The sequence below is a fragment of the Aythya fuligula genome, chromosome 2 (genome assembly GCF_009819795.1).
Source record: "Aythya fuligula isolate bAytFul2 chromosome 2, bAytFul2.pri, whole genome shotgun sequence".
Taxonomy (NCBI): Eukaryota; Metazoa; Chordata; class Aves; order Anseriformes; family Anatidae; genus Aythya; species Aythya fuligula.
Window position 1 is genome coordinate 131416795 of NC_045560.1, and position 26822 is coordinate 131443616.

Genomic DNA, 26822 nt, shown 5'->3' on the forward strand with positions numbered 1-26822 from the left:
TATAAACATTTAAAAATACACACACACACAAAGATATGGTTTGGAATTTAATTAAACTGGAATTATTTTAATTTACTAAGAATTATAACAGTCAATTCAGCTGGAAGCATATTTTGATCTGATATTTGGTTTTGGGAACTAGAACTGCTTGTTCTCTCTTTATCTGCACAATGGAAAGAAGCAAAAGGGGAGAGCTGGCACAAAAATAAAATAAAAAAATAATGTAAAAATAGATAAGGAAAAAAGGCAGTAAATTCATTGTTTTTCATTTCATGGTAAATGTTCTGTAAGCAAACACTAGAATAAAAGAAAACAGATGTTAAAGATCACCTAGTTTGTAGAAAGAATGTCAGTCGTGTAGCAAAACTGAAAAAAAAAAAAAAAAAAAAAAACACTGGGAAGTTCACAATAAATTTAAGATTCTTGCCCTCTGAAGCCCACATTGAGAGTACGCTCCCAGCTGCATAGTCCTTGCATTGAGATACTGGGAGCATCCATGGTATGCTCTTTATATCGTGTACTATGGATATGTCTGTGCTTGGTGTGATCCAACATCTTGGCACTCACCTTTACTCTGCCAATGGCTGGAATCGTAAATGTGTAACACCAGTGCAAGTTTCTTCTCTGTCCATTCGGTCCTTTGGAGGAGAATTTAAAGACCCAAATTGGAACCAGTTGTATGTATATTGTATGCAGCAAATGGTTCTCTCGCTGTGATTTTCTAATACAGATGGAAGAGACCAACCTGCTGAATTATGTATATCATATGATGCCTTTCACCTAAGCACATTATATTAAGCCAAGCTGGGCAAAGCTGGACCTTTTCAGTTGCCAACTTCAAGTCCAGTGGATTTCTGTTCTGAAATATTGTTAGAGAATTTCTATTTAAGTATCAGCAAATTAATTTGATATCTGAAGACAGGCTGATTGAGGGTTTGGATTTTTTTTTCTTTCATCTGACCTGATAGATGGTCAGTTTCTCTGTCATACAGTTTTCATTGGCATAATGTTCTGATACAGGAATGGGGATTGCTCTGAGACCACAATTGTATTTGAAATGGTAATATCTCTCAACATGCTTCAGGCAATGGACTTCAGGGGTTACTTCTTTCTACTAGTTTCAAATTAGTGGTGCAGAGGATAATAGTGGAATGTATCTTCAGGAAAGTTTTTAGATGCTTTATTCTTTCATTTGCATGTTAGAAAAAAATACTCTCCCCTTTAGAACTGACATACAGAAAGTGGATTCACTTATCAAAAGTCTCTTCACAAGAAAGCATGACTTTGCCTGTGTAGGTGCATTTAGTCTCACACATTTTTATGTATGAAGCTCCCAAAAGAGTAGAGTTTAATTTTTGCAAATATATTCCAAAAGCAAAGATACAAAGAAAGCTTTCTTATTAGAAAAACCTTCAACTTGTATCATCTCAAAATGTTGATATAAATGTTTCTGAAAAAGGCAGCCATGACATTATTTGTAGAAAGGCTATATTTTGGATATTGGTTACTATAAATTAACTGTGAGATTATAAACCAATAAAGATAGATCATTTTTAAATGTAAACTTAAACAAACATGTATGGAATTTAACTAACAGTTTTAAGACCAATACTTTGTAAAATTGGTACACAGAAAATATTAATTATTTTCTAGTAGAGTTACAGCTGGTATTTGAGATGTGTTCATCTACATCACCTCTGCACATAGGGAAGGTTTAAGTTATAGGTCTTTTGTGTTTTTGTCTTAATTTAATGTGGAATTTCAGGCTAAATTTGCCATGTTTATTGTTTTTAGATACAATTTTGGATATAATTATTTGAAAATTAAGCAAAATTATTTTGAACTTTGTCAGAGTCGAAGAATTCTTTTAGATAACAGTTTTAACATTGCAAGATTTTCTAGTTTGCTAATATACCTTCTGATTGCTTTTGTGTGTGTATATATGAGTTGTGTATATGTGTATATATGTATGTGTGTACATGGATGTGACCAAACTTACTACACTTACTACAATTACACTTACTACACTTACTACAATTCATTAAATTTTAATCTTCTATTTAAAACTTCATTAGAGATTGTCACTGGAGATAAGTATTGTTAAGTAGGTATTCTAATAAAAGGAATGCAGGTGATGATATGGTGTATCTATTTCAGTTGATTCTGGAATGTTATTCCCCTTAATGTGTGTGTGTATGCGGTGCTGGAAAACTCTGTAATTTTACGGTTAGTGTTTTTGAAACAAAACAAAAGAAAAAAGACAATTCAGACACACTGTTGTGATTTAACCCCACAGGCAGCTATGCACCAGAAAATTGTTCATTCACTTCCCCACATACATGCACCATGAGATAGGGAGAAAATTAGGGAGAAAAAAAAAAAAAAAGTATAAACTCATGATTAAAGATAAAAACAGTTTAATAGGACAGAAAAAGAAGGGGAAATAATAATAACTAATAATAATAATAATAGAATAAACAAAGTAAGTGATGCACAATGCAATTGCTCACCACTACCTGCTGACTGATGCACAGCTTCTCCCCTCCCCCTCCAAGTTATATTATTCTGCATGATGCCATATGATATGGGATATCCCTTTGGCCAGCTTGGGCCAGCTGTCCTTGGCTGTGCCCCTTCCCAGCTCCTTGTGCAACCCCAGCCTCCTTACTGCCAGGGCAGTGTGAGAAGCTGAAAAGTCCTTGACTTAATGTAAGCACTTCTCAGGAACGATTAAAACATCAGGGTGTTATCAGCATTGGTTTCATCCTAAATCCAAAACACTGCATCTTCTACCAGGAAGAAAATTATCCCAGCCAAAACCAAGACACTCACTTCCCAAAGTTGATAAATATTCTAAATAAGAATGTATACATTTGAGTGAGAAGTATGAATAGGGTGGGAGTTGAGCTAGTAAGAGAGATCAAAGGGGAAAAAAATAAAAAGGGAAAGAAAGAAAGAAAGAAAAGGAAAAGTGCTTCTTTCTCCACAAGCTGTTAGAGAAGCAGAGAGTGATGGAGTGGGTGTTCAAGAAAAGCATCAAATTGGCAGAATAACAGCTAATCAGGCAGGAAGGAGAAGATTATGGATGATTAGGGACCTAGGCAAAAGCTGCTAAAGTTGCTGAAGAAGGGGACTAGAGAACAGATGTGGCCTATAAATGGCCACTTCTTTAACCCTCATATCTGACACGAAGCAGCAAGGCTGTAGGTGTGCTGGGTAGGAGAGCACTTCATGATGACATGAATGTTACATGCTACAGGACTGAATGTATCAAAGAGCTGCTGGAAGGTCTGGAGCAGTATGTTCAGGCAGCCAAGACCTTGTACCAGAAGCAGTGTGGCCATCAGGACTAGGGGAGTGATTATTCCCCTGTTCCCCAGTACTCGGCGATGGTGAAGCTGTGCCTCAAATACTGTGTTCAGTTTTGAGACGTTCACTACAAAAAATACACTGAGGTGCTGGAGCATCTCCAAAGAAGGGCAATGAAGCTGGTGAAGGGTCTAGAGAGTAAGTCCTATGAGGAGCAGCTAATGGAACTTGGATTGTTTAGCCTGGAGTAAAGGAGTCTCAGGGAGGCTCTATTACTCTCTATAAATACTTCAAAGGAGACTCAGTGGCGGGGGGGGGGGGGGGGGGGGGGGGGGGGGGAGGGGAGTGGAGGGATGGGTATCAGTCTCTTCTCCCAAGTAATAAGTGATAGGACAAGAGGGAATGGCTTCAGGTTGTGCCAGGGTTCAGGCTAGATATTAGGAAAAATTACTTCACTGAAAGTGTTGTGAGGCATTGGGACAGGCTGCCCAGGGAAGGAGTTGAGTCATCATCCCTGAAGATATTTAAAAGACATGTAGATATGGTGCTTAGAGACATGGTTTAGTAGTAGACTAGGGAGTACTGAGTTGACATTTGGACTTGTTGATCTGAGAGGTCTTTTACAACCTAAATGATTCTATGAGATGGAGGATGCTCTGGGCCTGCATGAAGTAGGAAGCTGCTTCAAGTTGCCCTCTGCAAAAAGCAGTAGCTATGGTTGAGACACCTGTCTTGTCTGTGGCAGAGCCATGCAAAGGCAGCCTGGTGCCAACTTCTCTTTCAGACACAGGAAATGTGGAGAAGGTTGCAAACCCAGGAGAGAGATTCCTCACTGTACAACCTACTCTACTAGCAGTAGGTGTAGCAAACCTGACTCCATGTCTCACACCATAGTTTTCTGGTTTGCTGCATCTTCAGCTTCTTTCTCAGGACAACAGCAGCAAAAACAGTCCTTCAGGCAGCAAAATTCATTGCTGCCTTCATCCAGGTCTCACATCATGAAAAGGTGTGAGGAAAAATGATTTTGCATGACATATAGAAATTGAAAGTGTTTAAAAGGGGTCCTGTAAGGCTGGAGACAGTCACTCTAAAATGAGCAATAGTACTACTTTGGGATTGAGAAAAAGCATATGCTTCAGGAGGAATATTTTCACTGTGCTAGACTAAATATTTGATTTATTTCCTTGAATCTTTCAAACACAAGTTTTGCTACACAGCTTGCTTTGAAATCTCAGACAGAAACACATTTTATTAGCCCTTTTATGATTCCAGGTCTCCCCCAGAAGATACATGTGTGGTTTCTAGCTTGTGTGTGATGTGACCTCAGTTATAGTTAGCTTTTCACAAAGGAATACAAATTATTAACAACCATGAGATACTACTTCCTGTTTCTTAAACATTCTTTCAACAGATGTAGTATGTGTTAATTTAATAATTAATCTTCTGCTGTCTTTTAGTTTTTAAAATGCATTCCCAAATGTCTTTATTGTAAGCAGGATTACTTTTTTGCTAAAAAAGCTGCTTTATGTCCATTGGTATTCTTCTTCCTCCTTTATCAACAAAATTAGCCAGGATTTAGAGATTTCAATGGAATTTTATATAGTTTTTAAACCTTACTTATTTCAGCTTTAGATCAAGTTGAAAGTGAAGGCAAAAGCACATCTGTTGAGGCAGGGTATAAGTGAAATTAGTCATATAACAAAGCTACAAGAAAAAGAAATGAGGAATGAAGTAAAATATGTTTTTTGTGTGTGTTTTTTTTGTTTGTTTGTTTTTTTCCATAGTTCACAAATCTGTTGTAAAATTAAATGTTTATGTTTTTCTGAGCTTATAGTCTGCCCACTTTATCTAAGTTATGTTCCTGATGCATGTTCTTCATTTTCCTTCCACAGTGACTCTTCAAATTATCATTTCCTTTGATTTTTTTTATGGTATATCAGCAATATTACGATGAGTCACAGTTCTCATCAATCATCTCACCTTTGGCTTGAATTCAATAGCCTGCTTTTCCAAGTCTGAAAGTTATTTCATGTTCTTTTCCTTTGCTTCTAATTCAACACACATTGTGTATAATTGCAGGGTAGAGTGATGATTACACTCCAAAGAATTACAATCAAACTTGGCTTGTTAGTGTATAAAGCTCTGGCTGTTAATCACAATCATTTAAGCAGTAGCTAACCCTCACTAAAACACAGATGGCACGTTGTTAGCATTTCAAGCTACCCAACTCAGACATTGTTGATGTATCCCAAAGAGGACTTTGTTATGCTTTTCAATACTGCTTCTCTTCTGAAACGCTGAACAGTATCTGCTTGGTTTGATACCCTCTCAGAAATTTAGGATGAACACATGAATACTGTACAGCTGTAACAGCTCTTGCAAATAAGAATGCATACTTTTTTCCACTGAAAATGAAGAATTTAATCATACAATTAGTATAAATACCAAAAGGAAATCTAAGAAAGAAAGAAAGAAAGAAAGAAAGAAAGAAAGAAAGAAAGAAAGAAAGAAAGAAAGAAAGAAAGAAAGAAAGAAAGAAAGAAAGAAAGAAAAAAGATAACAAAAAAATGTAAGTGGGAAGTTGTCTTGATTAAAACTAGTAAGGTGTAAGTTAAAAGATTTCCATATTTGTTGTGAGAAAGTCTTCACAAACTTGGTCAGTAATGTTAATTTGAGAAGGTCCCGTTTTAACTGGCTATGAGTCATAAAGTCTGATAATTTTCAGCACAGCATAAATTAAATAGAAATCTATTTTTTCAAGCACTACTGACCTAAATAAAATCTTAAATACTGTATGCAAATCATAATACCAGTGCTTAGATAGGGAATAGATAGTGAAAATCCACTCAAAAAAATCTTGTACTTCTTCAAAAACATCTGTTTTCCAAAGGTTTAAAATTGCTGAATGCAGTAAAGTTGAATTCTTACACTCTAGAAAAGGATACTGTGAAAGGCCAGGTTACAGTGAAGTGTACGAAAGACAGAAGACAAGATAAGATTTAAAAAAAAAAAAAAAAAAAGACATTCAGAAGATGAGAATTTAGTTGCTGCTTATAAATACATAAATGAATGAATGAATGAATGAATGAATGAATGAATGAATGAATGAATGAATGAATCCAGGTTTCCAGGTTGCTGTTCTAGATAAAGTCTGGTGAAAAAAAAAAAAAAAAAAGTTTTCAAATTAAGAATTTATTGAATTTATTTAACTGGGAGAAGCCATGACTTTCCATAAGTATACATCTGTCTAGAAGTGCGAAGTTTTGGTAAGTGTATGCCAGTGCTACCAGAGTACATGAGCATTTGCACTTCCTAGGATGCTGTGAAAAGGGAAGGCTCCAACAGGCAACACAAGCAAAGCATGGGGACATCCCTACATGAAAACTCAGACAAGTATATGATCATGGTAAGGGACACTTTGTTTCTGAAATGAACAAGGCTCTTCTCCTTGCCTTGTACTTGTGTTTTGCTTACATAGATGTCAGACCATTGTAAAATATGTGCAATTGAAATCAGAACTTCAGAAAATGTTTATGATTGTTACATTCATTCTGATATGTAGTCATAATCTTTCCTTAGAAACTACTGTTTAGTTTGAGTGGGCAGAGATGAGGTTTGGATTGGCATCTAGACTCAGATGGGTCTGTTTGTCATTGATCAGAAGTGTTTTTCAGTAGATGGCATTTCTGCTGCAAGAATGGGAGAAATTAAAATTCTAGTTAGCTCCTTTACCACATACAATTTCAAAGGCATCATTCATATGAGATAAATGTAATGAAGCCTAAGGGCCTAAGGTGGAGTGTGATGTCATTCTCTCTTCTTTCTAATCCTTCTCCAAAATATTGTTCATGTCAATGAAAGAAAAAAAAAAAAAAAAGTGTAGAAAATGTATTTTATAAAGACCCAGCTAAATTATTTCTTTGCAAAGATTTAAAGATCAGACGCAATCTGATCTCTTTCAACTACAAATTTTGGATAAACATGAATTGTTCATAGTGAATTTTGTATGGACAAGCACTGAAAGAAATGCTTAGCTACTCTGCAGTTGTTCAGCTACTTGGTTTTGCTACATGGATATGATTTGTTCTCTTTTTGTTATGGAGTGGTATCTGAATGACAAAGAATCACATTTGCTGAGAAGCTATGGCTCCCAGACCTAAATCATATGACTCTTCCAAGGCAGTGGAGTAGGTTAAAAAGTTGTCACAGGGGCTATACTGTTGAAATCCCCATTACAGGCACATTATATATATTTGGTTCAGGGACTTTTGTCTCAATACAGTGGCACAGTACTATACACACAAACATCCTTCTGTTGCTTCTCAGAGCTGATATGCTCTCAGGTTATTTTTGAGCATTGAGCATCACAGGCACACTTTAATTTCAAATAAGGTGTTGTGCTCACATAGGTGGCTAAAAGGAGTATATTCCATGTGATGCATATCTTGTTTTCCACTTGCAGTAGGCATGTTCTTTCTCTGAGGTGCTCAATGTTTGTCTCTTTCTTTGATCTAAAATGAGGGATGATTTGAATATGGTATGATATCAGTCTGTCATCCTCCAACCGCTCAGGTCAAAGGTATGTCTTGTCTAACCTTAGCAATCAGAGAATAGAAGTTTTGAGACAAATTCTGACCTTCTTGCAACATGGGTTGCTACATCAAACAGCTTGAAATTGAGTTTATTCATACAGCAGCAAGTTTAATGTCAAGTGCTTGAATGAAAATTGAATTAATTTGTTGCTTTCATTAATTGACCTCTTTTAATTTTCAAACTTTACATGTTTGTTTAATCTTAATACCTTTAGATTTATTCATGAAATGTTGCTCTTCTGCGCTTTGTAATAATCTCTGTCTATTCAAGCATTTTTAATGTGATATTCTCCATCCCAAGTTTTTAATGAGGTTTCTTATGTATGTATTTTTTTTTTAATAAAAATCATGGAGATTTTTTGATATTCATTAACTGAATGTCAGAAACCATGCCTAGTTAGGAAAATCTCATCAATGTAAGGTTCCAGAATAGGTCACCAAGTGTCATTCCAATGAAATTTGCATGCAATGCTCCATTTGCAAGAAGTGCTTGTTTATCTTCTCTGGCATTTATTACAGTGATCAAACAACTGAAATAATCTACATATTATTCAAACCAGTTCTTTTCCCAGGAAAGTGTTGTTCAGGCTTTTTATATTAAAAAAAAAAAAAAAAAAAAAAGCCTTCTTGTAAGATAGCATAAGTGTTGGATCTTTTCATATGAAATTGTTTTTACTGTTACTGCAGGTGACTAGCCTATTTGGGACAATTAAAAGTTCTGATATTATGGGTTACACCACAGAATTATTTTATAGTGAGTGCATTAGTAGCACAAAGGACTGCTTTATTTGCTTCCTGGCTGATTGGTGCCAATTCTACCATCTACCAGTATAATCATAAAGGTAAAAATAATAAATAAATAAATAAATAAATAAATAAATAAATAAATAAATAAATAAATAAAATTAAAAAATGTAGATTTGAGAATGAAATGAGTTCTGAGTTGAGTAGCTGAACTGAATTTCAGTGTGAAAGGTTAGGACATCTGGGAAAAGGAAGTTAGCTGTACCTGTATCTTTATAGACATGAACATGAAGATATTGAAGGAGAAAACAACTGTTTCTAGAAAATTGTTGAAAATCACAGTCTATAAACATATAAAAAGCTCCATTTAGTTTTGATTTGATCTTCTGAGAAAAACATTTCATATCAGGTAAAAATATTAGCTTTAGCTTTATAAAAACAAAAACCACCAGCCTATCAGAAGTTAACAGTTCCCAAATTACATGTTTTGTTGTGGATGTTAAGGTGGTGGAAAGTGGTTTAGGCAAGCTTTACAGATTCAGACTCCTTTTTCTACTGTGCTTGATACAAAATTCTTTTTACATGAGAACTGTGTATCATGGCGAAAAGTCTTATATTAACAGAAGGAAACTTTGCAAAAGGAATAATTTCTTACTGAGTAAAAATATACTTTTTAACAAAATGTACAGTTCATATGGCTTTAATTATAGCCTAGGAAAAAAACAATATTTTTGAAACAGAACTTTAATAATACTGAAAATTGTCATTGTTGGTCTCTTAATTTACCCATGTAGTCTCTCTGACTTCTCTATTGAGTCACCTCCAGGGAGCAATTCAGAGTATTAGAATTGAGATTCTGTCCCAAGCTGTCCTCGGGGACTACAGAGCTTGGGGAGACCAGCTAGATATGTAAGGTGCAGATGTGTGGGAAGGGAGAACAGACACATTTCTGCCTGCCTATTGTGATATTACAGCAGAGACTAAATGGAAATTATTCCCTTCTGGTGCTCAACAGTCCTCCTCAAGTTAACTATTTGTCAGAATACGTGCTACTTGCATGAATTTTGCAGAGTAACCCATCATTCAGAGGTGCACAACTGGCAGATCAATGACTATTTCATGAAACCATCTTTATAAAGAGCTTTTACATGATCGAAAGCAAAAATTGCGCTTTGAAAATAACAAAGTATAAAGTTAGTGTCCTGTCATTGCTCTGCCATCCACCATTCCCTCAACTGTTATAACCATTCCTTGTGTCTTATCTGAAATTATGTCGTAAATTCTCCATAGAAGGATTTGTCTGTTAAAATAACACTTGTACAGAAATTAGCATTTTGAGGTGCTGAAGTTAATGAAGTTTTTTGATCTTGACATAACATAAAAACTAATCACCAAAGTCTGGAAAATAGATCCAGAAGGCATTTTGAAACCATGCAATTTGTTCCCCCACTCTGAAATAAGGTTAAAATATATGTCAAGAATGATGCTGATATATGTCTAACCTTAAAGATCTCCAGTGATGGAGATCCCACAGCTTCACAAGACAAGTACAGTCAGGTGCTTTAGTGTACACTTAACATTATCTTTACTGTATACATTTGCTGATATTTTAGCCTGTATTCCTTGCTGTAATTTAACTTAACATTTCTTGCTCTTCTCACCAGGGATATGGAGAGTATATTATTTCCTTTCATAGCAGAAAACTCTTAAGTGTTTGCAGTTGGACCATCTTCCCACTTGGTTGTAAATTAACTTCAAAATATCAAAGAGAGGTAAAGAAATTTAAGCAGGCAGGATAAAGTCAGCAGATGAGACACTGAAATTTTCCTTCCAACCCAGTAAAATCCAGAATCATAAATTGTGTGGATAATTGCTTCAGTTGCATAGTTAAAATAGGAGGTGCCTGACAGTGCTTCATGGACCACAGAGGATATCATGGGCATGGTCTCAAGGGCTTTAGAACTAATGTGGATGTTTCCACTTCATTTCTTTCAATGGACCAAAGTCTTATCTGTCTGCATTAATGAATGGATACCCCTCTGGAAGACATGCTACTGGTTATATTCTAATGATGACATAATTAGAGTGCAGAAATAGATATGAGTGAGAGGACTGCCCGTGGCCATGATTCTAGGGCTCCTTGGTTTGACTGTGCACAAATACAGGTTTACTGAAGCATGGAAAGATAAACTGTATGGTGTTCGAGAAAGTGTCAGAGTGGTAAAAATGATTACTTCTTATTTAATTACGTATTTATTTGTTGGAATGCACTCAAGCTGAGGTTTTGGAAGGAATATAAATGTTGGATGCTTATTTTTCAACAATATTTTCATTTTAGATGATGTCCATAATGTAAGATGGAGATCAGTTCACTAAGGTACCTGAGTAACTAAGCATCTACTGTGATAAAATGTGTTAAAATACATTATCCAGAATAATTAGAACTGCTAGTTGTATAAGTAAGATTAAATGTGGTTTAAATGGCTCTTTAAATGTAAACAACAGAATGTGCCTACCAGAGGTAGGCTCTTAATAAAAGTAGACCAGACCAGAATGTTATATCAAATTGCCAGTTCTTTTCAAACCGTATGTAAACTAGATGTCCTGTCTTGTTATCCCATTTGCTACAAAGAATGTATTTCTTTTGGATTTGAAGTTTTTCTTTTGCATTTGTAGATCCAATACTGTTAGTTGAAAAATGTCAGTAGAATAAATGTATAAATGATTTCATCTCTGCTTTTATCATTGGAAGTTATCAAGGTCAAAAGTACATTTTCCATTCTGCTGTGATCTCTGTGTTCATGTATGATACATATCTGTCCAAATTACTTATTGAGTATACATTAGCAGAGTAATATTTGTGAATTACTGTGGAAGTGTTCCCTCTGCAGCTTGAAGTTTGCTGTGTGTAACTGACTGTTTGCTTTGTGAATTGGCCACTGTGGTCACATCATGTTGTGTTGGCTGCCAACTACCTCCCAGATCCCTGAGCAATTTCCAAGCAGGGTGCAGTAAACCGCCAGCACAGATCGTCAGACCAGTGCACATTCATAAATGTATTTATGCAGTTATATTGGTGAACAATGATTGCAAAAAGAAAATAGTTCTTCATCCAGTTCTGAGAAAGAAGAAATGGTATTAATTCATTTGTATGAAGGAACAATTTGATTTTATTAAATTTCTTTAAGTTCTAGGATATCATTAAATTTTGGCTGGTCTGTATATTCTGTTTCTAAATCGTAGTGCCTTAGGATCTTGTACATTTTAATGAAAACCAATATTCTTTCACCTCCTTTTAATCCCCCCACTATCCAGACACAGTTCTTAGACTTACATAATTTAGCTAGATCTTGTAGCTTGTATCCAGTTTATCATGCTCTGACGTTCCATAGAAATAACAGGGATTATTTCTACAGTAACGTGTGAGTCAGCTTGACTGAAGGTAGCAGAACTGATCTTAAGTTCTTATAGAAAAGGTAAATTCATCTACGGATACACTGAATTTACTGATAGGCTATGTAAATTAGTGTAATTATTATCCCTTGCTACTTGCACATAGAACAAAGCCTGAGACTGAGATAGTGCTTAATGAAGGGGAGGCGGTACTGCTGTCACCCAGGATGAGAGATTAGAGCAACCATTCTTGTGTTAAATATCCCACACACTGAACAAAGTCTCAAAGGTCTGGTGGCACCGCCAATATCATGTCAGCTGATTTCAGTCATCCCATTATATCTGTCCTGTGGCCATGACATGAGCTAGGCACCCATCTATCCAAAGCAGGCACTTCTGGCAGGTCTAAGAGATTATTAGTTTGTGATTTCCTAGCTGTGCCTTTGTAACTTCTCTCTTTCTCTCTCCCTCTCTTTTAATACAAGCATTGTAATAGCTTTTCTACAGATTTCCAGGTACCATTCTGTTTACTACACATGTAAGTGCATCAATTACTTCACTCTTTTTTACTTTCTCAAGGTAGAGAGAAATCTAGAATCTAGAGAGAGAGAAATCTAGAATCGCTTGAAATCTAGAATCTCATTTCTTATCTTTTAATATGTAGTGATCACAAACGTTATCAAATCAATGTTATTATGAAAAATCAAAAAGAGAAATTATGAAAATGATTTGTATGTAACTGATAGTATGGATGTGACTGTTTGTGTCCTAAAGTCCAATTGTGGAATGTTTCCAACTTGCCATAAGGTGTCCTTTTAAAGTGCAAACTAAAATAGAATTTCAGCTATGTAATTAATCTGATCTAGAGTAAGAAAGTGCATTTTTCAAAATAGCAACTCCCTGTCCTAAAGTGTGTGATTTAGTTTAGGAGCTGCCCACCATGCAGACATACCTTTCTGCTCTCTAACCAACTTGGGTTGGCAGGGTACTCTGCACAACTCCTGGTAGCCAGGCTGACTCCTTTCATAAAGGTGCAAGCCTGCAAGGGATATTTCATTGTGCCTTACATGTTTCAACATAATCAGTCATTATAGACTTGATTGTCCTTCTCTAGGTGCAACTTTATTCAGTATTTCAGATTTTTACATGTAATAAGCCTTAGAAAGTAATAGATGTAAAATGTATATTGCAGATTATTTTCTGATTGTATTTTGCTTTTGTTGGTCATTCTGATATGAATAAGCTCTAGAGGTGGGCGCAATTGTTGTACAGTTTTAACAATTAATTCTGTAGTTTGCTGCCCTTTCAATGGCACAATTCACAGAAGCTGGACTCTAGAGCACAAATAAAATATGCTTTTTCCAAGTCAGATGAATTTTGAGTATTATCAAGATTTGAAGGAACTTATTTAGTATCCATATTAATAAATAAATAAATAAATAAATAAACATCTGGAGGTTGTGAAACATCTATTTCTGTGGTGAAAATGTAATGTTTTGAAGACATTTTTCTTCCCTACACACCAATACACAAGGTTTTAGGAGTGTCTTTTCAACTCAGTCTCATTTTCCAGTGAATAAAAGTATTTCAGTGGCACTACTTTGCATGTTCTGGCCAGATATCTAGTAAATGTTTTGCTTTATTTCTTCATGGAACAACAACAAAAAAAGGGGGTAGCAGAGGTATGAACATAACTGAGCTTCTAAAAAGAACATCAGGAATATTTAGCTGGGTAACTGGAGGTTAAAGGTAATTCAGCAACATGATTCCCCCATCTTCACTTTGCTGCAAAGCAGCTCTTCAGTCCACTGTGAAAGTATAGTAAAGTTTGAAGATTACATATTTAATATCTATCATGAATACTAAATTTGTTTAGATTTTATTACAAGAGAAGATCAAAGTCCACTGCATAGCTTTTTTTTTTTAAACTAACAAGGTTTATTTAGTTTATTTTGTTACATCAACACATGTAAACCATGGATGATTTAATTAATTAAACCTGGACGGTTTAATTACCATGGATCCTTCTGTGTTTGGATTTTATTTCTGACCAAAAAAAATATATATATATATATGTTTCATTATATGCTCATAAAATATTTTTTCTTTGCATCTCAGTTTATAGTATGATAAATTGTTTTGAAAATGTTTTTTGACAGTTCTTTTTTCATAATCTGTTTTCTATGCCTCCATATATGAAAACATATATATTTTAAATCAAAAATTGTAAAGTTTCAAATTCTAGGAGACACATACAAGGGATTCTAAGAGTGTCACTTTAAAATTTAAATCATTTCCTATAAACAAGCAGCTCAAAACATTTGGAATCTTGCAGTTGGCATATAGTTGCATTAAAGGAAGCTTGGCAAGACCTAACCCATCTTACATTCCAGCTTGTCCTCAGGTATTAGAGGGGCTTAGATTCTGAGTGATGCACTATTTGGTGCTATAAGTCTGGTTGCATTCAATATACGAAATTATCCCAATCATGGATGCACAAATAGCATAATACACTTTCAGTTTAGTAAATGACTGGTGTAGTTTATTACGGGTTCTTTTGGACTGATGATGATAAATACACTGTCTGCAAAGCATGTGCATATGCCAAGAATATGACAAACAAAACCAATAACACATGTGCTAACTTATGAAACAACTCAGTAGAGACTTAGGTTTCCCAGGGAAGCACTTATAACTGAGAGTTCAGATCTTACCCAATAGGTAAGATCTTCCCCCCTATGGGAGGAAGAGAAGTTCAGGATATTGACTGATCCCAGAAGGCAGCAATGTCCTTCTAACATTGTGATGGTCACTTCCCTTACATTTTCCTTCTCTTGAGATATTTTTACACTGTTTTCTTACTTTAAAGTGGAACTTGAGTGATTCTGGTCATATGTGTCTTTGTTGTGATTGGTATAATTTTTTCTCACTTTTGTTTAAAGGTATAGGCTTGGAGAAATTCAGAGTGCATGCTCAGTGAGGGGTGGTTGTACCTTGGAGGCAGATAGCCTTTGGGATGGAGGTGTGTTTTGGCATTATGATATTATAATGAGCAAGGTTCACCCAAAGGACATGATTTGGTTATCAGTTAGACTCAGGTCTGGCCATGAAGTCCATCAGTTCCACGGTACTGTCCAGTTCCTCATCCCTGCAGTGATAGCACAGAGCCCAGCAGCAGTATCTCCACTCCACTCCACCCTCAGTGCTCTATCTTTTAGACTCAGCACACCAAGCTTCCCTGGTGTTACCAATACCTAAGGTTGCATTCTATGTTGCCAAGGGTACTATCATGGAATAGATTTCTTGCATATCTGCTGCATCTCACCCTGGAAGTTTCCTCCACACTGAACCTTCTCTTAAGATGTAGAAAAATATTTACTTTCAATAAGTCACCTCCAGCAATTACTCCACATAATTCACCCCATGACTATAGTCATTCAAGCTTCACAATATTTAGAAGGAATTGGAGATGGGTCTCAAAACATATCACATGTTTTGTCGTAGCGAGGATTATCAATTACATGGGAAGCACATAGATGAGTTAGGTGTTTTACTATAATCCAAAGTTTAACATAGATGGAAATTATCGATACGAAACACAATACAGTGAGTATTAATAAAACAACAACAGAGTGAAGCAAGTTGTTAAATATTCCTGTGGCAGTTGACAACCATCAAAAAAAGTGTCCCACCATTTTCTTTACTCTTTCCAGTACCAGATGTATTTCTATTACATCATGATGAACAGTAATCAGAGGGCTTTGTCCATTTTCTCAAACTCACTTCAACAGACACTTCAGGTCTTCATTTTTGTAGCAGTCTTCCCAACATGGTGAGATTCATTCCAATAGGAGTAGGCAGCAGGTTGTAAATTAGCATGTAGTTGGGTTGTAACTATTGGTAAGAGGTGACAGGAGATGAGTAACTAAAATAACATCCTAGAGGTTTGTCAAAGTTACAAACACAAACATTGGAGTGATTACTTGTATCTACAACTATAGAATCACAACAGGTTCTCATACAAACATATTCTTTCTCCATATATACAAGTACAGTTGCTGGAGTTCTGTTAGGAAGTATTGCAAAATGCCAAATGTTTTTTTCTTTATACAGACAGATATCTTGGGCCCCAAGCATGTTATTTTCACAAATTAAGCCTTTTTGTTCATGCACAGTACATGCATTTGCATCAATCTTCTGCCACTTTCCTTCCTTTTGATGGGTCCATAATTTATGTTCCTTATGATAAAGTATAGCTCCATTATGTTTGAGTCCTAATGCAATGATTGGATATATATAGCATACTGTGGCATTGTTTATGCATTAGCATATGTTTATGTATAAGCATAAAGGTAATAATCTTATTGTTTTCTGCATAATAGGTAAAGATGACTAATTGTTACCGTGCTTGAAACTCCTTGTCAAATTCTGAAGCATTATCCCAAATCAATTTTCAAATTTCAATAGGTAAGGTTCCTCCCTCTCCCTCTCTAATAATAGTTGCTTCTACAGACTGTATCCATAACTGCTCTTGGATGAAACTCAAGGCAAGGGAGGTATCACTTTGGGTTTTTCTGAGGGCCTTTACAATTAATTGATGATCATTTTATTTAATTTGTTAACAATGGGGTAAAATGTCTGATAGAAGCCATTAACTTACTCTTAAGGCTGATAAGAGTGATTTTATTGTTCATTTCAATTTTCTTAGGTTATCTGTAATAGCAGTTATTCTACTCATTAGGACCTTGGCATCTATGTTATTTAATATGCCTAATCCTGTTCCCAATAACCCAGTGGCATCTTGTAGCATGCGTAGAGATTGTTTCAGAGAATGTCCATGTAACCATGCCAACCAGTCAGTGTGAGCAGTTTTCAAAAATGTGGTACATTTTGAGTTGATTTCTAAGATATCAATGTGCAGCACTAGTTCTACCCTTTTTAGAGACCAGCTAGGGTTAAAGTGGACTTGTTGTTGTCCCATGTTCTTAATTATGTAAGGATCCGTATGGAAGATGTGAGGAATTAGCTCAACATGAGGCTGAGTTGGTAAAAATAGCTGTTTAACTTCAGTTTTGAACTGGATTGCCATGCTGAAATGGCTCTCAAAATTAGTCCAGGAACACATTACAAGCACTGAGCAAGACATAGTAAAAGTGTACCAATATTCACATCCATGGGGACAGACATGTACATGATCAAAGTCCTATTTGAGCTTACTCCCAGCAAATTTTGTAGTAATTTGGGAAGCTGTTGTGTGTGTATTCTGTGCTGTTTTCAAGTTGGTACCCTATTGAAATGGTATCTCTGCTTTTCCCTATTGGAAATAGAATCTGCTGATCTTTGTCCTCATTTTTTATAACCCCCATTTAGAAAAGTTAAAACTGTATCATAATGCTACCACAGACAAACTCAGAAATTTGTGGGGGGGAGTTCCAAATGTGTATCCATTATAGCTGGTGTAAGCATGGATTCATGACCACCCTGTTGTACATGCATTCCATATACTTTATGAATTAATCAGCCTACTCATGTTTGGAATACACTTCAGCCCCATGCATAACCATAGTGGCCAAGTTTAAATTTTCTTTGATGCAGCATAGTCCCATACTCCCAGTATATTTAACATAAGCTTGGGACCATGGTCATTCTGGCCCCTTCCGGCTACAAACCAAAAGGAATTACATTAAGGTAAGGGTAAAACATAGTATTATCAATTCAACCTGCTGTTTTATCATTCTCCAGCTGTCCATATGCAGATCACTTGGGATTCCTGTGAACACAAAATCAAAGAAAATATGTTTGATTGTATTCAACCAGCAGTGTCAAAAAGAAGGTGAGATCCATTCAGTGCACTTTTTCTGAGCAACCTCTGGCTTCCCATGCATAGGGATTTTGGGGTGTAGTTAGTACCATTGGTACTGTTCCAATCTAAGGCATTTTCACCAGCCTACATAAGACCCAATAGGGTCTTTCCCTGGTTTTGTACCTGCTTTTGTTACCACAGTTATGGCAGAAGTGCAAAAAGCTTTCATCTTCAGACAACCATCTCCGCTACATCTATTATTTAATTGATAGATAACATTAGACAGACATTAGACATTTTTTTAAATAGATGCCATCCAGGTTTGTAAGTTTTAGCAAAATGCTTGACCAACCCATTTGTTCTCTTACCATTTGCTTGTGGGTAGTGTGGGGTGTGAAATACCCACTGGATTCCTTCCTCCTTTGCTCAGTCTTGTACTACCCTGGCTGTAATGTGTGATCTGTTATCACTCTGAATCTCCTCTGGAAGGGGAAGTGTACTAAACCATTTCTTCAGACTATGGACTGTATTTTCCCCTGTGGCATCTGTAGCATCTCTGGCCATGGTTGTTCCTGAGATTACTTCCACCCCAACCAATATGTATTTTTTGCCCCTGAGGGCCATAGCAGGCCAATATAATCAAACTGCCAGGATATGTGGGGGAGGCACTTGTTAAATTGCAAACAACATTGTGAACAGGCAGTCATGTCTCATTCACACATCTTAACTTATACAGACCATCCCTGACTATGCCTTCCCAATATAAATTGTCTCGTCCAGTGTGGTTGCATTTAATGTTTAACTATTCAAGTAAGCATTCCCATTCTTGATCATCATTTATGACATTAATTTATTGCAGTCACATAAGGCTGTCTATCTGTTGGTTAAACTGGACAGCAATCAAGTTTGAATGATCATGTCCCTTCTCCCACTCATGTTGTGCACTTTGTTCTCCTACCTTCAGCAATTGCTTCCAACTATCAGTTTCCCAAACTGGGATTCTGTTTACCTGTCAGTCATTGACTGTACAGTGCCCTATCCATTTGGTGGCTCCCTTAAAAACATTATATGAATCAGTGTAAATATGGTTAGCACCTTGTTGTGTGGCTAGTAAGACTGCTCTAAGTTCTCCCACCTCTGTACTCCCTTTATCTGTTTCATTTAATCTTTGTCCTGTGGCTGATTCTAGTGCTACAGCTTTATATTTCCATTCATTGTTCCCCCTTAATGAGATGATGCACCAGTGAACCATACCCTAGTGACATCACTGTCTTCCTTCAGAGGGTGCACTTCCCCAATCAGAGATGGCTTGTTGTTGTAGAACAACAGAGTACCATCTATGTTCTTTTGCAATTTAGACATTTTAATATTACCCTCGGTAATCAGCATGATTTCATTAATTCCTTCCAGATAAGCATACCACTCATGAATTGTGGGTTTCTGGGCAATACTTGCCATTGCCTATTCTGGACTTTGGACTTATGGACTTATGTCCATATGTCCATATGTAGTCCCTTATTGACTACATCTAGGAGGTGGAAAGGTTCCCAAATGATAATGCCTTGCTCTTTTATCTGTTCTGCCTGCTTTACCATTCTGACTAGAGACAGCAAATCCTTCTCAAGGTCGAAATATCTCCTTTTGGTATTGTTGAAAGAGTGGGAGCTAAATTCTAGTGGTCTTTCCAGTCCTTCTGGCTCCTTTTGCCATAGGCTGCAAGGTGAACCATATTCACTAAGCATTTATCTACATGGGTAGGATTGGTTGGGTGTATAGGACCAAGCTATTGGAATAGCCTCAGTCCTTTTATTAACAATTCTAATGCATTCGTATGCTGTTCAGTCCATTCCCATTTATTATTATTATTATTATTATTATTTAACAAATTTTATAAGAGACGAGCAATAATGGAAATGTCAGGAATATGTTGGCACCAGTAACCCAAAGCTCCCCAAAACTTGCAGTAACTCCTTTGTGCTACAGGGGCTCTGTTCCTGTTCTATTTTTTTCTAGGGTATCTGGAGGAATAGAAGTGGATCCTTTAATCCATCAGGCTACCAGGAATTTAATTTCTTTCCCTGGTCTCTGACACTTTGAGTCTGGAATTTTCAATCCTAATTCAATTAGTGTTTCCTGAATGCATTCCATTGTGTTTCTTACATTTTCTTGGCTCTTTCTCCCTATCAGGATGTCATCTATATATTGGTATATTGTAATGTCAAGTGGAAAAGGAATTTCCTTAGTCAAAGTATTGTGAGCAACTGCAGGGAGGGACTCTCATGGAACAGATTAACAGATTCAGAATATGCAAGATTCCTTGCATATCTGCCACATCTCACCCTGGAATTTTCCTCAACATTGAACCTTCTCTTAACATGTAGAAAAATATTTACTCTCAATAAGTCACCTCCAGCAATTATTCCATACATATGTTTCAAAACCTGTTGGAATCAGGAGTTTCCTCCAAAACCATTAATATAAAAAAATAAACAAACAAAAAAACCTTCAATTTATTTTCAGAAATACACAATGCTTCTTGTAGGGGTGTTACTGTAAATATTGGTCAGGATAAAAAACCATGTTTATATTTGGTTACCAGAGATGTTGGTTTAACATCTCATACAAAGGTTTAAATAGTATTAATTTAATGAAATTCTCAACAACTTCTCTCTTATGAAAAGTTTTTGTTTTTTGTTTTTTTGTTTTTTTAATAACTTATATATGTTTAAAAATAATATATATAGCCATAGAAAGAATCTGAAATAAATAACTTTGGTTTTAAGTGCAGCTGCCAGTGAGAAGCTCTGAGAATTTATCTGCTTTGTAAAGAGTTAGTATCGGTGCTATTGCTTGAAGTAATTGTGTCTTTAGAGGTTTGTTTGTTGACTTGCTTGTTTCTAGTTAGGATGCAAAGTTAATCTCAGAAGTTGGGCAATGCCAGATTTTTCACTGCATTCTTTCAATTCTAATTTGCACTGCTTTGGGCTATATGTCATTAAGCAGTCTTTTGATTAAATTATTCCATGTAGCTTATTTCCACTTGATCACTACTTTATTCAGTGCCCAGGATAGAGAGCATGCAGTTAAGTATCAATAGTCACTGTTTTTTCTGGTTTCTTCAAAAATGGCTCTTTGGCATACAAAACATATTTTGCATATAGAATTTTTCATTTCTTCTTAAGTTTTGCTGTTGCACTGGTCACTACACTAGTTGAGTTCTCTACCCAAAAAATGTGTTTTTTGTGCTGTATTACTAGCAGAAGACATTATTATATTTTCCTATGGTCACAGAAATATTAAAGATTAGAAGTGTCTACTGATTTTGAGTCAAAATTGGAGACACTTAGGTCTAGATTCTTCAAGGTACATAACATTATCCAGAGCTTTGCATTTTCTAAGAGATGTTGATAAAGAGTGAACTTTCCCAGACCAATGTATATGACCTAGAAAATTAGGAAAACCACTTCACCAAAAATGCCCATCAGTACACCAGCAAATTAGAAGAGTAAAATTTACCATGTATGAAATGAGAAGCTGAAAACTGGTGATTATGTGGCAAAAGAAAGTTGATTTAAGTACCACATACTGTGTAACAATAACATAAGAAGAGAAAGAATAAATAGATTTTCTGGAATCCTATTGCTTTCACTACACTCACACTGGAGACTTATTTATTTTGCTGGTTCCAACTAAGGAGAAAAGAATAATAAATGCAATAATTTTTATTGCAAAACCTGATTCACTCCTCCACAGATAAATACAATGCACTCCATGTGAAAGAAGCAGTGTTTCTAGTATCACTACTGTTTTTCTAACTTGGGATTTTTTTTGTGTGTGCGCATAATGAATGAGTAATATTTCTCACCACAGATTTAAACAGAAGCTTTTGAAATTTTTTAAGTAAAATATTTCTTGGACAGGAAGAGGCCACCTGAGAATCTTAAGAGTTCCTCGTTTTCTTGTTTTCACATTCCTGAGAGAAAAATTACTCCATCTATAAACGTTTTTTCCTGAATTCAACTTGTTTTTCTGCTGTGTTTTTTAACCATTTTGATACTGTCTTTGTTGAGCTTTCTATTTCCTTTCAAAGTTAGACCCCTAGTGTATCAAAGTTTGATTTCAGTATATTGTATTTTTGCAGTTACTTGTTTGAAGTCTAGAGTTTTTGCTGGTGACATTACAAAATATAACCCAGGGAAGTTTCTGATTATGTCTACTGAGTCTAAGGTTGCTTTCATAGTTAATGTATGACACTGACATGTTTCTGTTATTCAGTAAGAACAGTTGCTCAGCTGCAGCAAATTCCCTTGCTTGTTAACTACCTCATTTCAATGGGTCCCAGAGTGGCAGTCAGCTGAAGGGGAAAACATCTTTAAATAAAGAGGTTCTGTGCATTTCCAATGAGAGAACAGAGATCATGAAGGAAAATTAGAGAAAGAAGCAGCTACATTTGTTAAAAAACACAAGGAGGGAAGGTAGGAAACAACAATGAAAGATGAAAAGCTGAAGCTAATTTCATTTCCAGAAATCATGTTAAACCAAATCATTCTATCAAGCACTGTTACGTTTCTGTTTTAATTCTTTTATAATTACCAGGTGGTATCCTAAATAATTCATAAATAAAAAATAATTCAATGGGAGCTTTGGGTATGAAGAGACTGCCTTACTATGACATTGAAGAACAACTGTTTCCTTCTGGTTGCCTGTGGCTGACACTGTGCTCTTGGGGGTTGTGGAGAGCTCCTGCTCCATTCTTCTAGGTCAGGATAAAAAGAGGGAATCCCAGACTGTAGTAGCTCCTAGAGCAACTATGCTAGTGCTTCTTTTTGCACTGTAGATACAAGCTCCAGCAGACATGTTTTTAATTTTCTTTATCCAGGTTGACGCGTTTGGCAATATCAGCCTTGTGCAATCACAAGCATTCACTGAAAACATTACTAGAAATACTGATGAGAAGATAATTTGGTTAGAACTTTGGAGAGGCTGAACAATTAGGAATGTCATATGGGTATATTTTCTACTTTTTTTTTTTTTTTTTTTTTTTCCCAGTGGTGTGTCATGAGGGGTTGTGATGGGGAACAGGAAGGTCGTTTGCTGTTCTGACTGCTCTTAGAAGGAAAGAAAAAAATCCAAAATGACGTAAGAAATGGGTATAATTCATCACATTATTTCACTCAGAAGTTGCTGCTACTTGGACTCAGACTATCTAATGGCTTTTCGCAATCAGCCATCTGTAAGTTTATAATTGACATGGTGCCTGTAGTACTTATGTTTATTTTGAAATACTGTATAATATCACGGTACTTGTAAATGCCTACAGTGCATACTGTGCAATCTGTATACTGTGCAACTGTATAAATATTGGTGAGGATTGAACTGATTGAATTTTCTTTAAAAAATAAAATAAATAATATATATATTTTTTTTAATTGTTGAACCTTGTTGAAGAGGCAAAACCAGAATGGAATAAGGTTCACCCAAGTGTAGGTAACCTTGTGTGCATCCTTTTAAAGTTGCCCTCACACTGTGAACATCCTTGGTGACAACTTTAGTTAACAGATATCAAAAGGGAATGAAGCAAAATAATAATAAGAGAGATTTCATGAGAAATAGTCCTTAGCTAATGGACACATTCTCTTAAAAGGATCTTCATTCTCCTTTAAGCTTTTCTTTTAACCACTTCAGCTATATTTCTTATGTATTGCATTTGTGTGTAAGCACTAGATCAGGACTTAAGACTGAGTCTATATTTATATAAAGATATTCTGAGAAAATAATTCCAATTATATGAGTTTGCTAGTTCATTGTTATACTGGAATAGAAAACCTCTTTCACAGAAGATGTTCTGAAAGCAAATCCATTAATGTTTATGAGGTGATGCAACTTTGCAAATGTGGAATATTTTTTGAAAAAATTTTAAACAGCTTCACTTAACCTTATGTCAAATTTATCATATTCAGCTTGGAAAATGGAGAGAGGATAATATAGATATATATAATATATGTGTATAGAGAGACCCTTCCTAAAATACTTTTTTTTTTTTTTTCCTAGCTTTTATACAAAACATTACATTGCCCCTACTTTTTCATTTTGGCCTAAGAGGGAAAAAATATTTTTGTTTTAAATTGACCTGAACTATCAGGTCGGCAATGGCAAAGTTGAGAGCCTCTGGGTAAGGATCAAGGGAAGAACGAATAAAGGGGATGTTGTTGTGGGAGTCTATTACAGACCGCCTGGCCAGGACGATAGTGCCGATAAGTTATTCTTTACAGAACTAAGAGAGGCCTCGAGATTAACTCCCCTTGTCCTTATGGGGGACTTCAACTTGCCAGACGTTAACTGGGAGTGCCACACGGCTGACACGAGCAAGTCCAGGAGGTTCATGAAGCACCTAGATGATAACTTCTTGGTGCAGGTGCTAACGGAGCCAACTAGGAAAGGTGCCCTCCTAGACCTGTTGCTAGAAAACAGAGAGGGTCTGGTGGGAGATGTGGTGATTGGTGGCCGCCTCAGTCATAACGACCATGAAGTGGTTGAGTTCAAAATTTACGGTGACAGAAGGAAAAGTGCCACCAAAACCTCATCCCTAGATATGGGGAAAGCGGACTTCAGGCTGCTCAGGGAACTAGTCAGCAAGGTCCCCTGGGAAACTGCTCTTGAAGGCCTCGATGTCCACCAGTGCTGGTCATTCTTTAAGCGATGCCTCCTAGAAGCACAAGATCAGGCAATTCCTAAATATCGCAAGTCAGGCAGGCGGGGCAGGAGGCCGGCGTGGCTGACCAGGAACGTTCTAATGGAGATTAGGCGGAAACAGAGAGTGTTTCGCTACTAGAAGGAGGGCCAGGTGTCATGGAAAGAATACAGGGATGCTGTTCGTGTTTGTAGGGAGAAAGTTCATGTGGCCAAAGCACACCTAGAGTTGAAGCTGGCTGTGTCTGTGAGAGAAAATAAAAAGGGTTTTTTTAGATATGTGAATGGAAAAAGGAGAACTAAAGAATACATAGGGCCGCTCCTTGATAGGGAAGGTCTCCTCACAGACAATGACATAGGCAAAGCAGAGACACTTAATGCCTTCTTTGCCTCTGTCTTCAATGCCGATGATGGGCTTCGGGACCAAGGGTGCCCTGAGCTGGAGGACCGGGACGGTGGGAATGTCAAACTCCCAACTGACCCTGAACGTGTGTGGGATTTGCTACTCCACCTGGATCCCTACAAGTCCATGGGTCCGGATGGGATTCATCCCCAGGTGCTGAAAGAGCTGGCGGACGTCATCGCGGAACCTCTCTCAATTATTTTTCAACGATCCTGGGAATTTGGAGAGGTCCTGGTAGACTGGACGCTGGCAAATGTTGTGCCAATTTTCAAGAAGGGTCAGAAAGAAGACCCTAGCAATTACAGGCCTGTCAGTCTCACGTCAGTGCCTGGTAAAATCATGGAGAAGATGGTTCTCGAACTTATTGAGGTGCACCTGGGGGACAAAGCAGTCACTGGTCCCAGCCAGCATGGGTTTGTGAAGGGTAGGTCCTGCCTAACTAACCTGATTTCCTTTTATGATAAGATCACCTGTATGGTGGACCAAGGGAAACCAGCTGATGTGACTTTTTTGGACTTCAGTAAGGCTTTTGACACGGTTTCCCATAGGATCCTACTGGACAAAATGTCCACCATACAGCTAAATAAAAACATCATACGATGGGTGAGCAATTGGCTAACGGGCAGGGCCCAGAGGGTTATGGTAAATGGGGCTGCGTCAGGCTGGCGGGCGGTCACCAGTGGGGTCCCTCAAGGCTCCATTTTAGGGCTGGTACTTTTCAATATTTTTATAAACGATCTGGATGTAGGAATAGAAGGTATTTTGAGCAAGTTTGCTGATGACACCAAACTTGGAGGAGTTGTGGACTCGAATGAGGGTGGAAAGGCCTTGCAGAGGGATCTGGATAGGTTGGAGAGCTGGGCGATGACCAACCGCATGAAGTTCAATAAGAGCAAGTGCCGGGTCCTGCACCTGGGACGGGGAAACCCTGGCTGCACGTACAGACTGGGCGATGAGACACTGGAGAGCAGCCTAGAAGAGAGGGATCTGGGGGTCGTGGTAGACAGCAAGTTGAATATGAGCCAGCAGTGTGCTCTGGCAGCCAGGAGGGCCAACCGTGTCCTGGGGTGCATCAAGCACGGCATCGCTAGTAGGTCAAGGGAGGTGATTGTCCCGCTCTACTCTGCGCTGGTGCGGCCTCACCTCGAGTACTGTGTGCAGTTCTGGGCACCACAGTATAAAAAGGACATGAAACTGTTGGAGAGTGTCCAGAGGAGGGCTACGAAGATGGTGAAAGGCCTGGAGGGGAAGACGTACGAAGAACGGCTGAGGTCACTGGGCCTATTCAGCCTGGAGAAGAGGAGGCTGAGGGGAGACCTCATCACAGTCTACAACTTCCTTGTAAGGGGGTGTCGAGAGGCAGGAGACCTTTTTTCCATTAACACCAGTGACAGGACCCGCGGGAACGGGGTTAAGCTGAGGCAGGGGAAATTTAGGCTTGACATCAGGAGGGGGTTCTTCACAGAGAGGGTGGTTGCACACTGGAACAGGCTCCCCAGGGAAGTGGTCACTGCACCGAGCCTGTCTGAATTTAAGAAGAGATTGGACTGTGCACTTAGTCACATGGTCTGAACTTTTGGGTAGACCTGTGTGGTGTCAAGAGTTGGACTTGATGATCCTTAAGGGTCCCTTCCAACTCAGGATATTCTATGATTCTATGATTCTATCTATTTTTATGTTTTGTTGTGTTTTTGTTTGTTTGTTTTCCTCACTTTAATCAGCAACAAATTGCAAAGTCTTCAAAGTTTTTTCCTGGAACAGATTTTGATATGAGAATATGGAACAGGTATTCCTTAGCACCTTTTATGTCATTTATTTGATTATATAATTATAGAATAACTAAAACTGTACCTCTGTTTGAAAGTTGTTACTTTTTAACAGTTCTTTA

The 26822-nt window shown here is 37.1% G+C and overlaps 1 protein-coding gene across 17 annotated transcripts in view; it reads left to right on the plus strand.

Annotated features, from left to right (window-relative positions):
• RALYL (RALY RNA binding protein like) overlaps positions 1-26822 on the plus strand; it is a 426876-nt gene that overhangs the window by 159712 nt on the left and 240342 nt on the right. For 2 of the 17 annotated variants that reach the window (XM_032182390.1, XM_032182391.1), the window contains one exon: positions 22891-23074. The exons of 13 other annotated variants lie outside the window; for them this stretch is intronic. The gene's annotated coding sequence lies outside the window, so the exon portion shown is untranslated. Of the gene's footprint in view, positions 1-17822; positions 17872-22890; positions 23075-26822 lie in introns of those variants that run through there. 2 more of the 17 variants (XM_032182394.1, XM_032182397.1) reach the window with 2 other exon arrangements.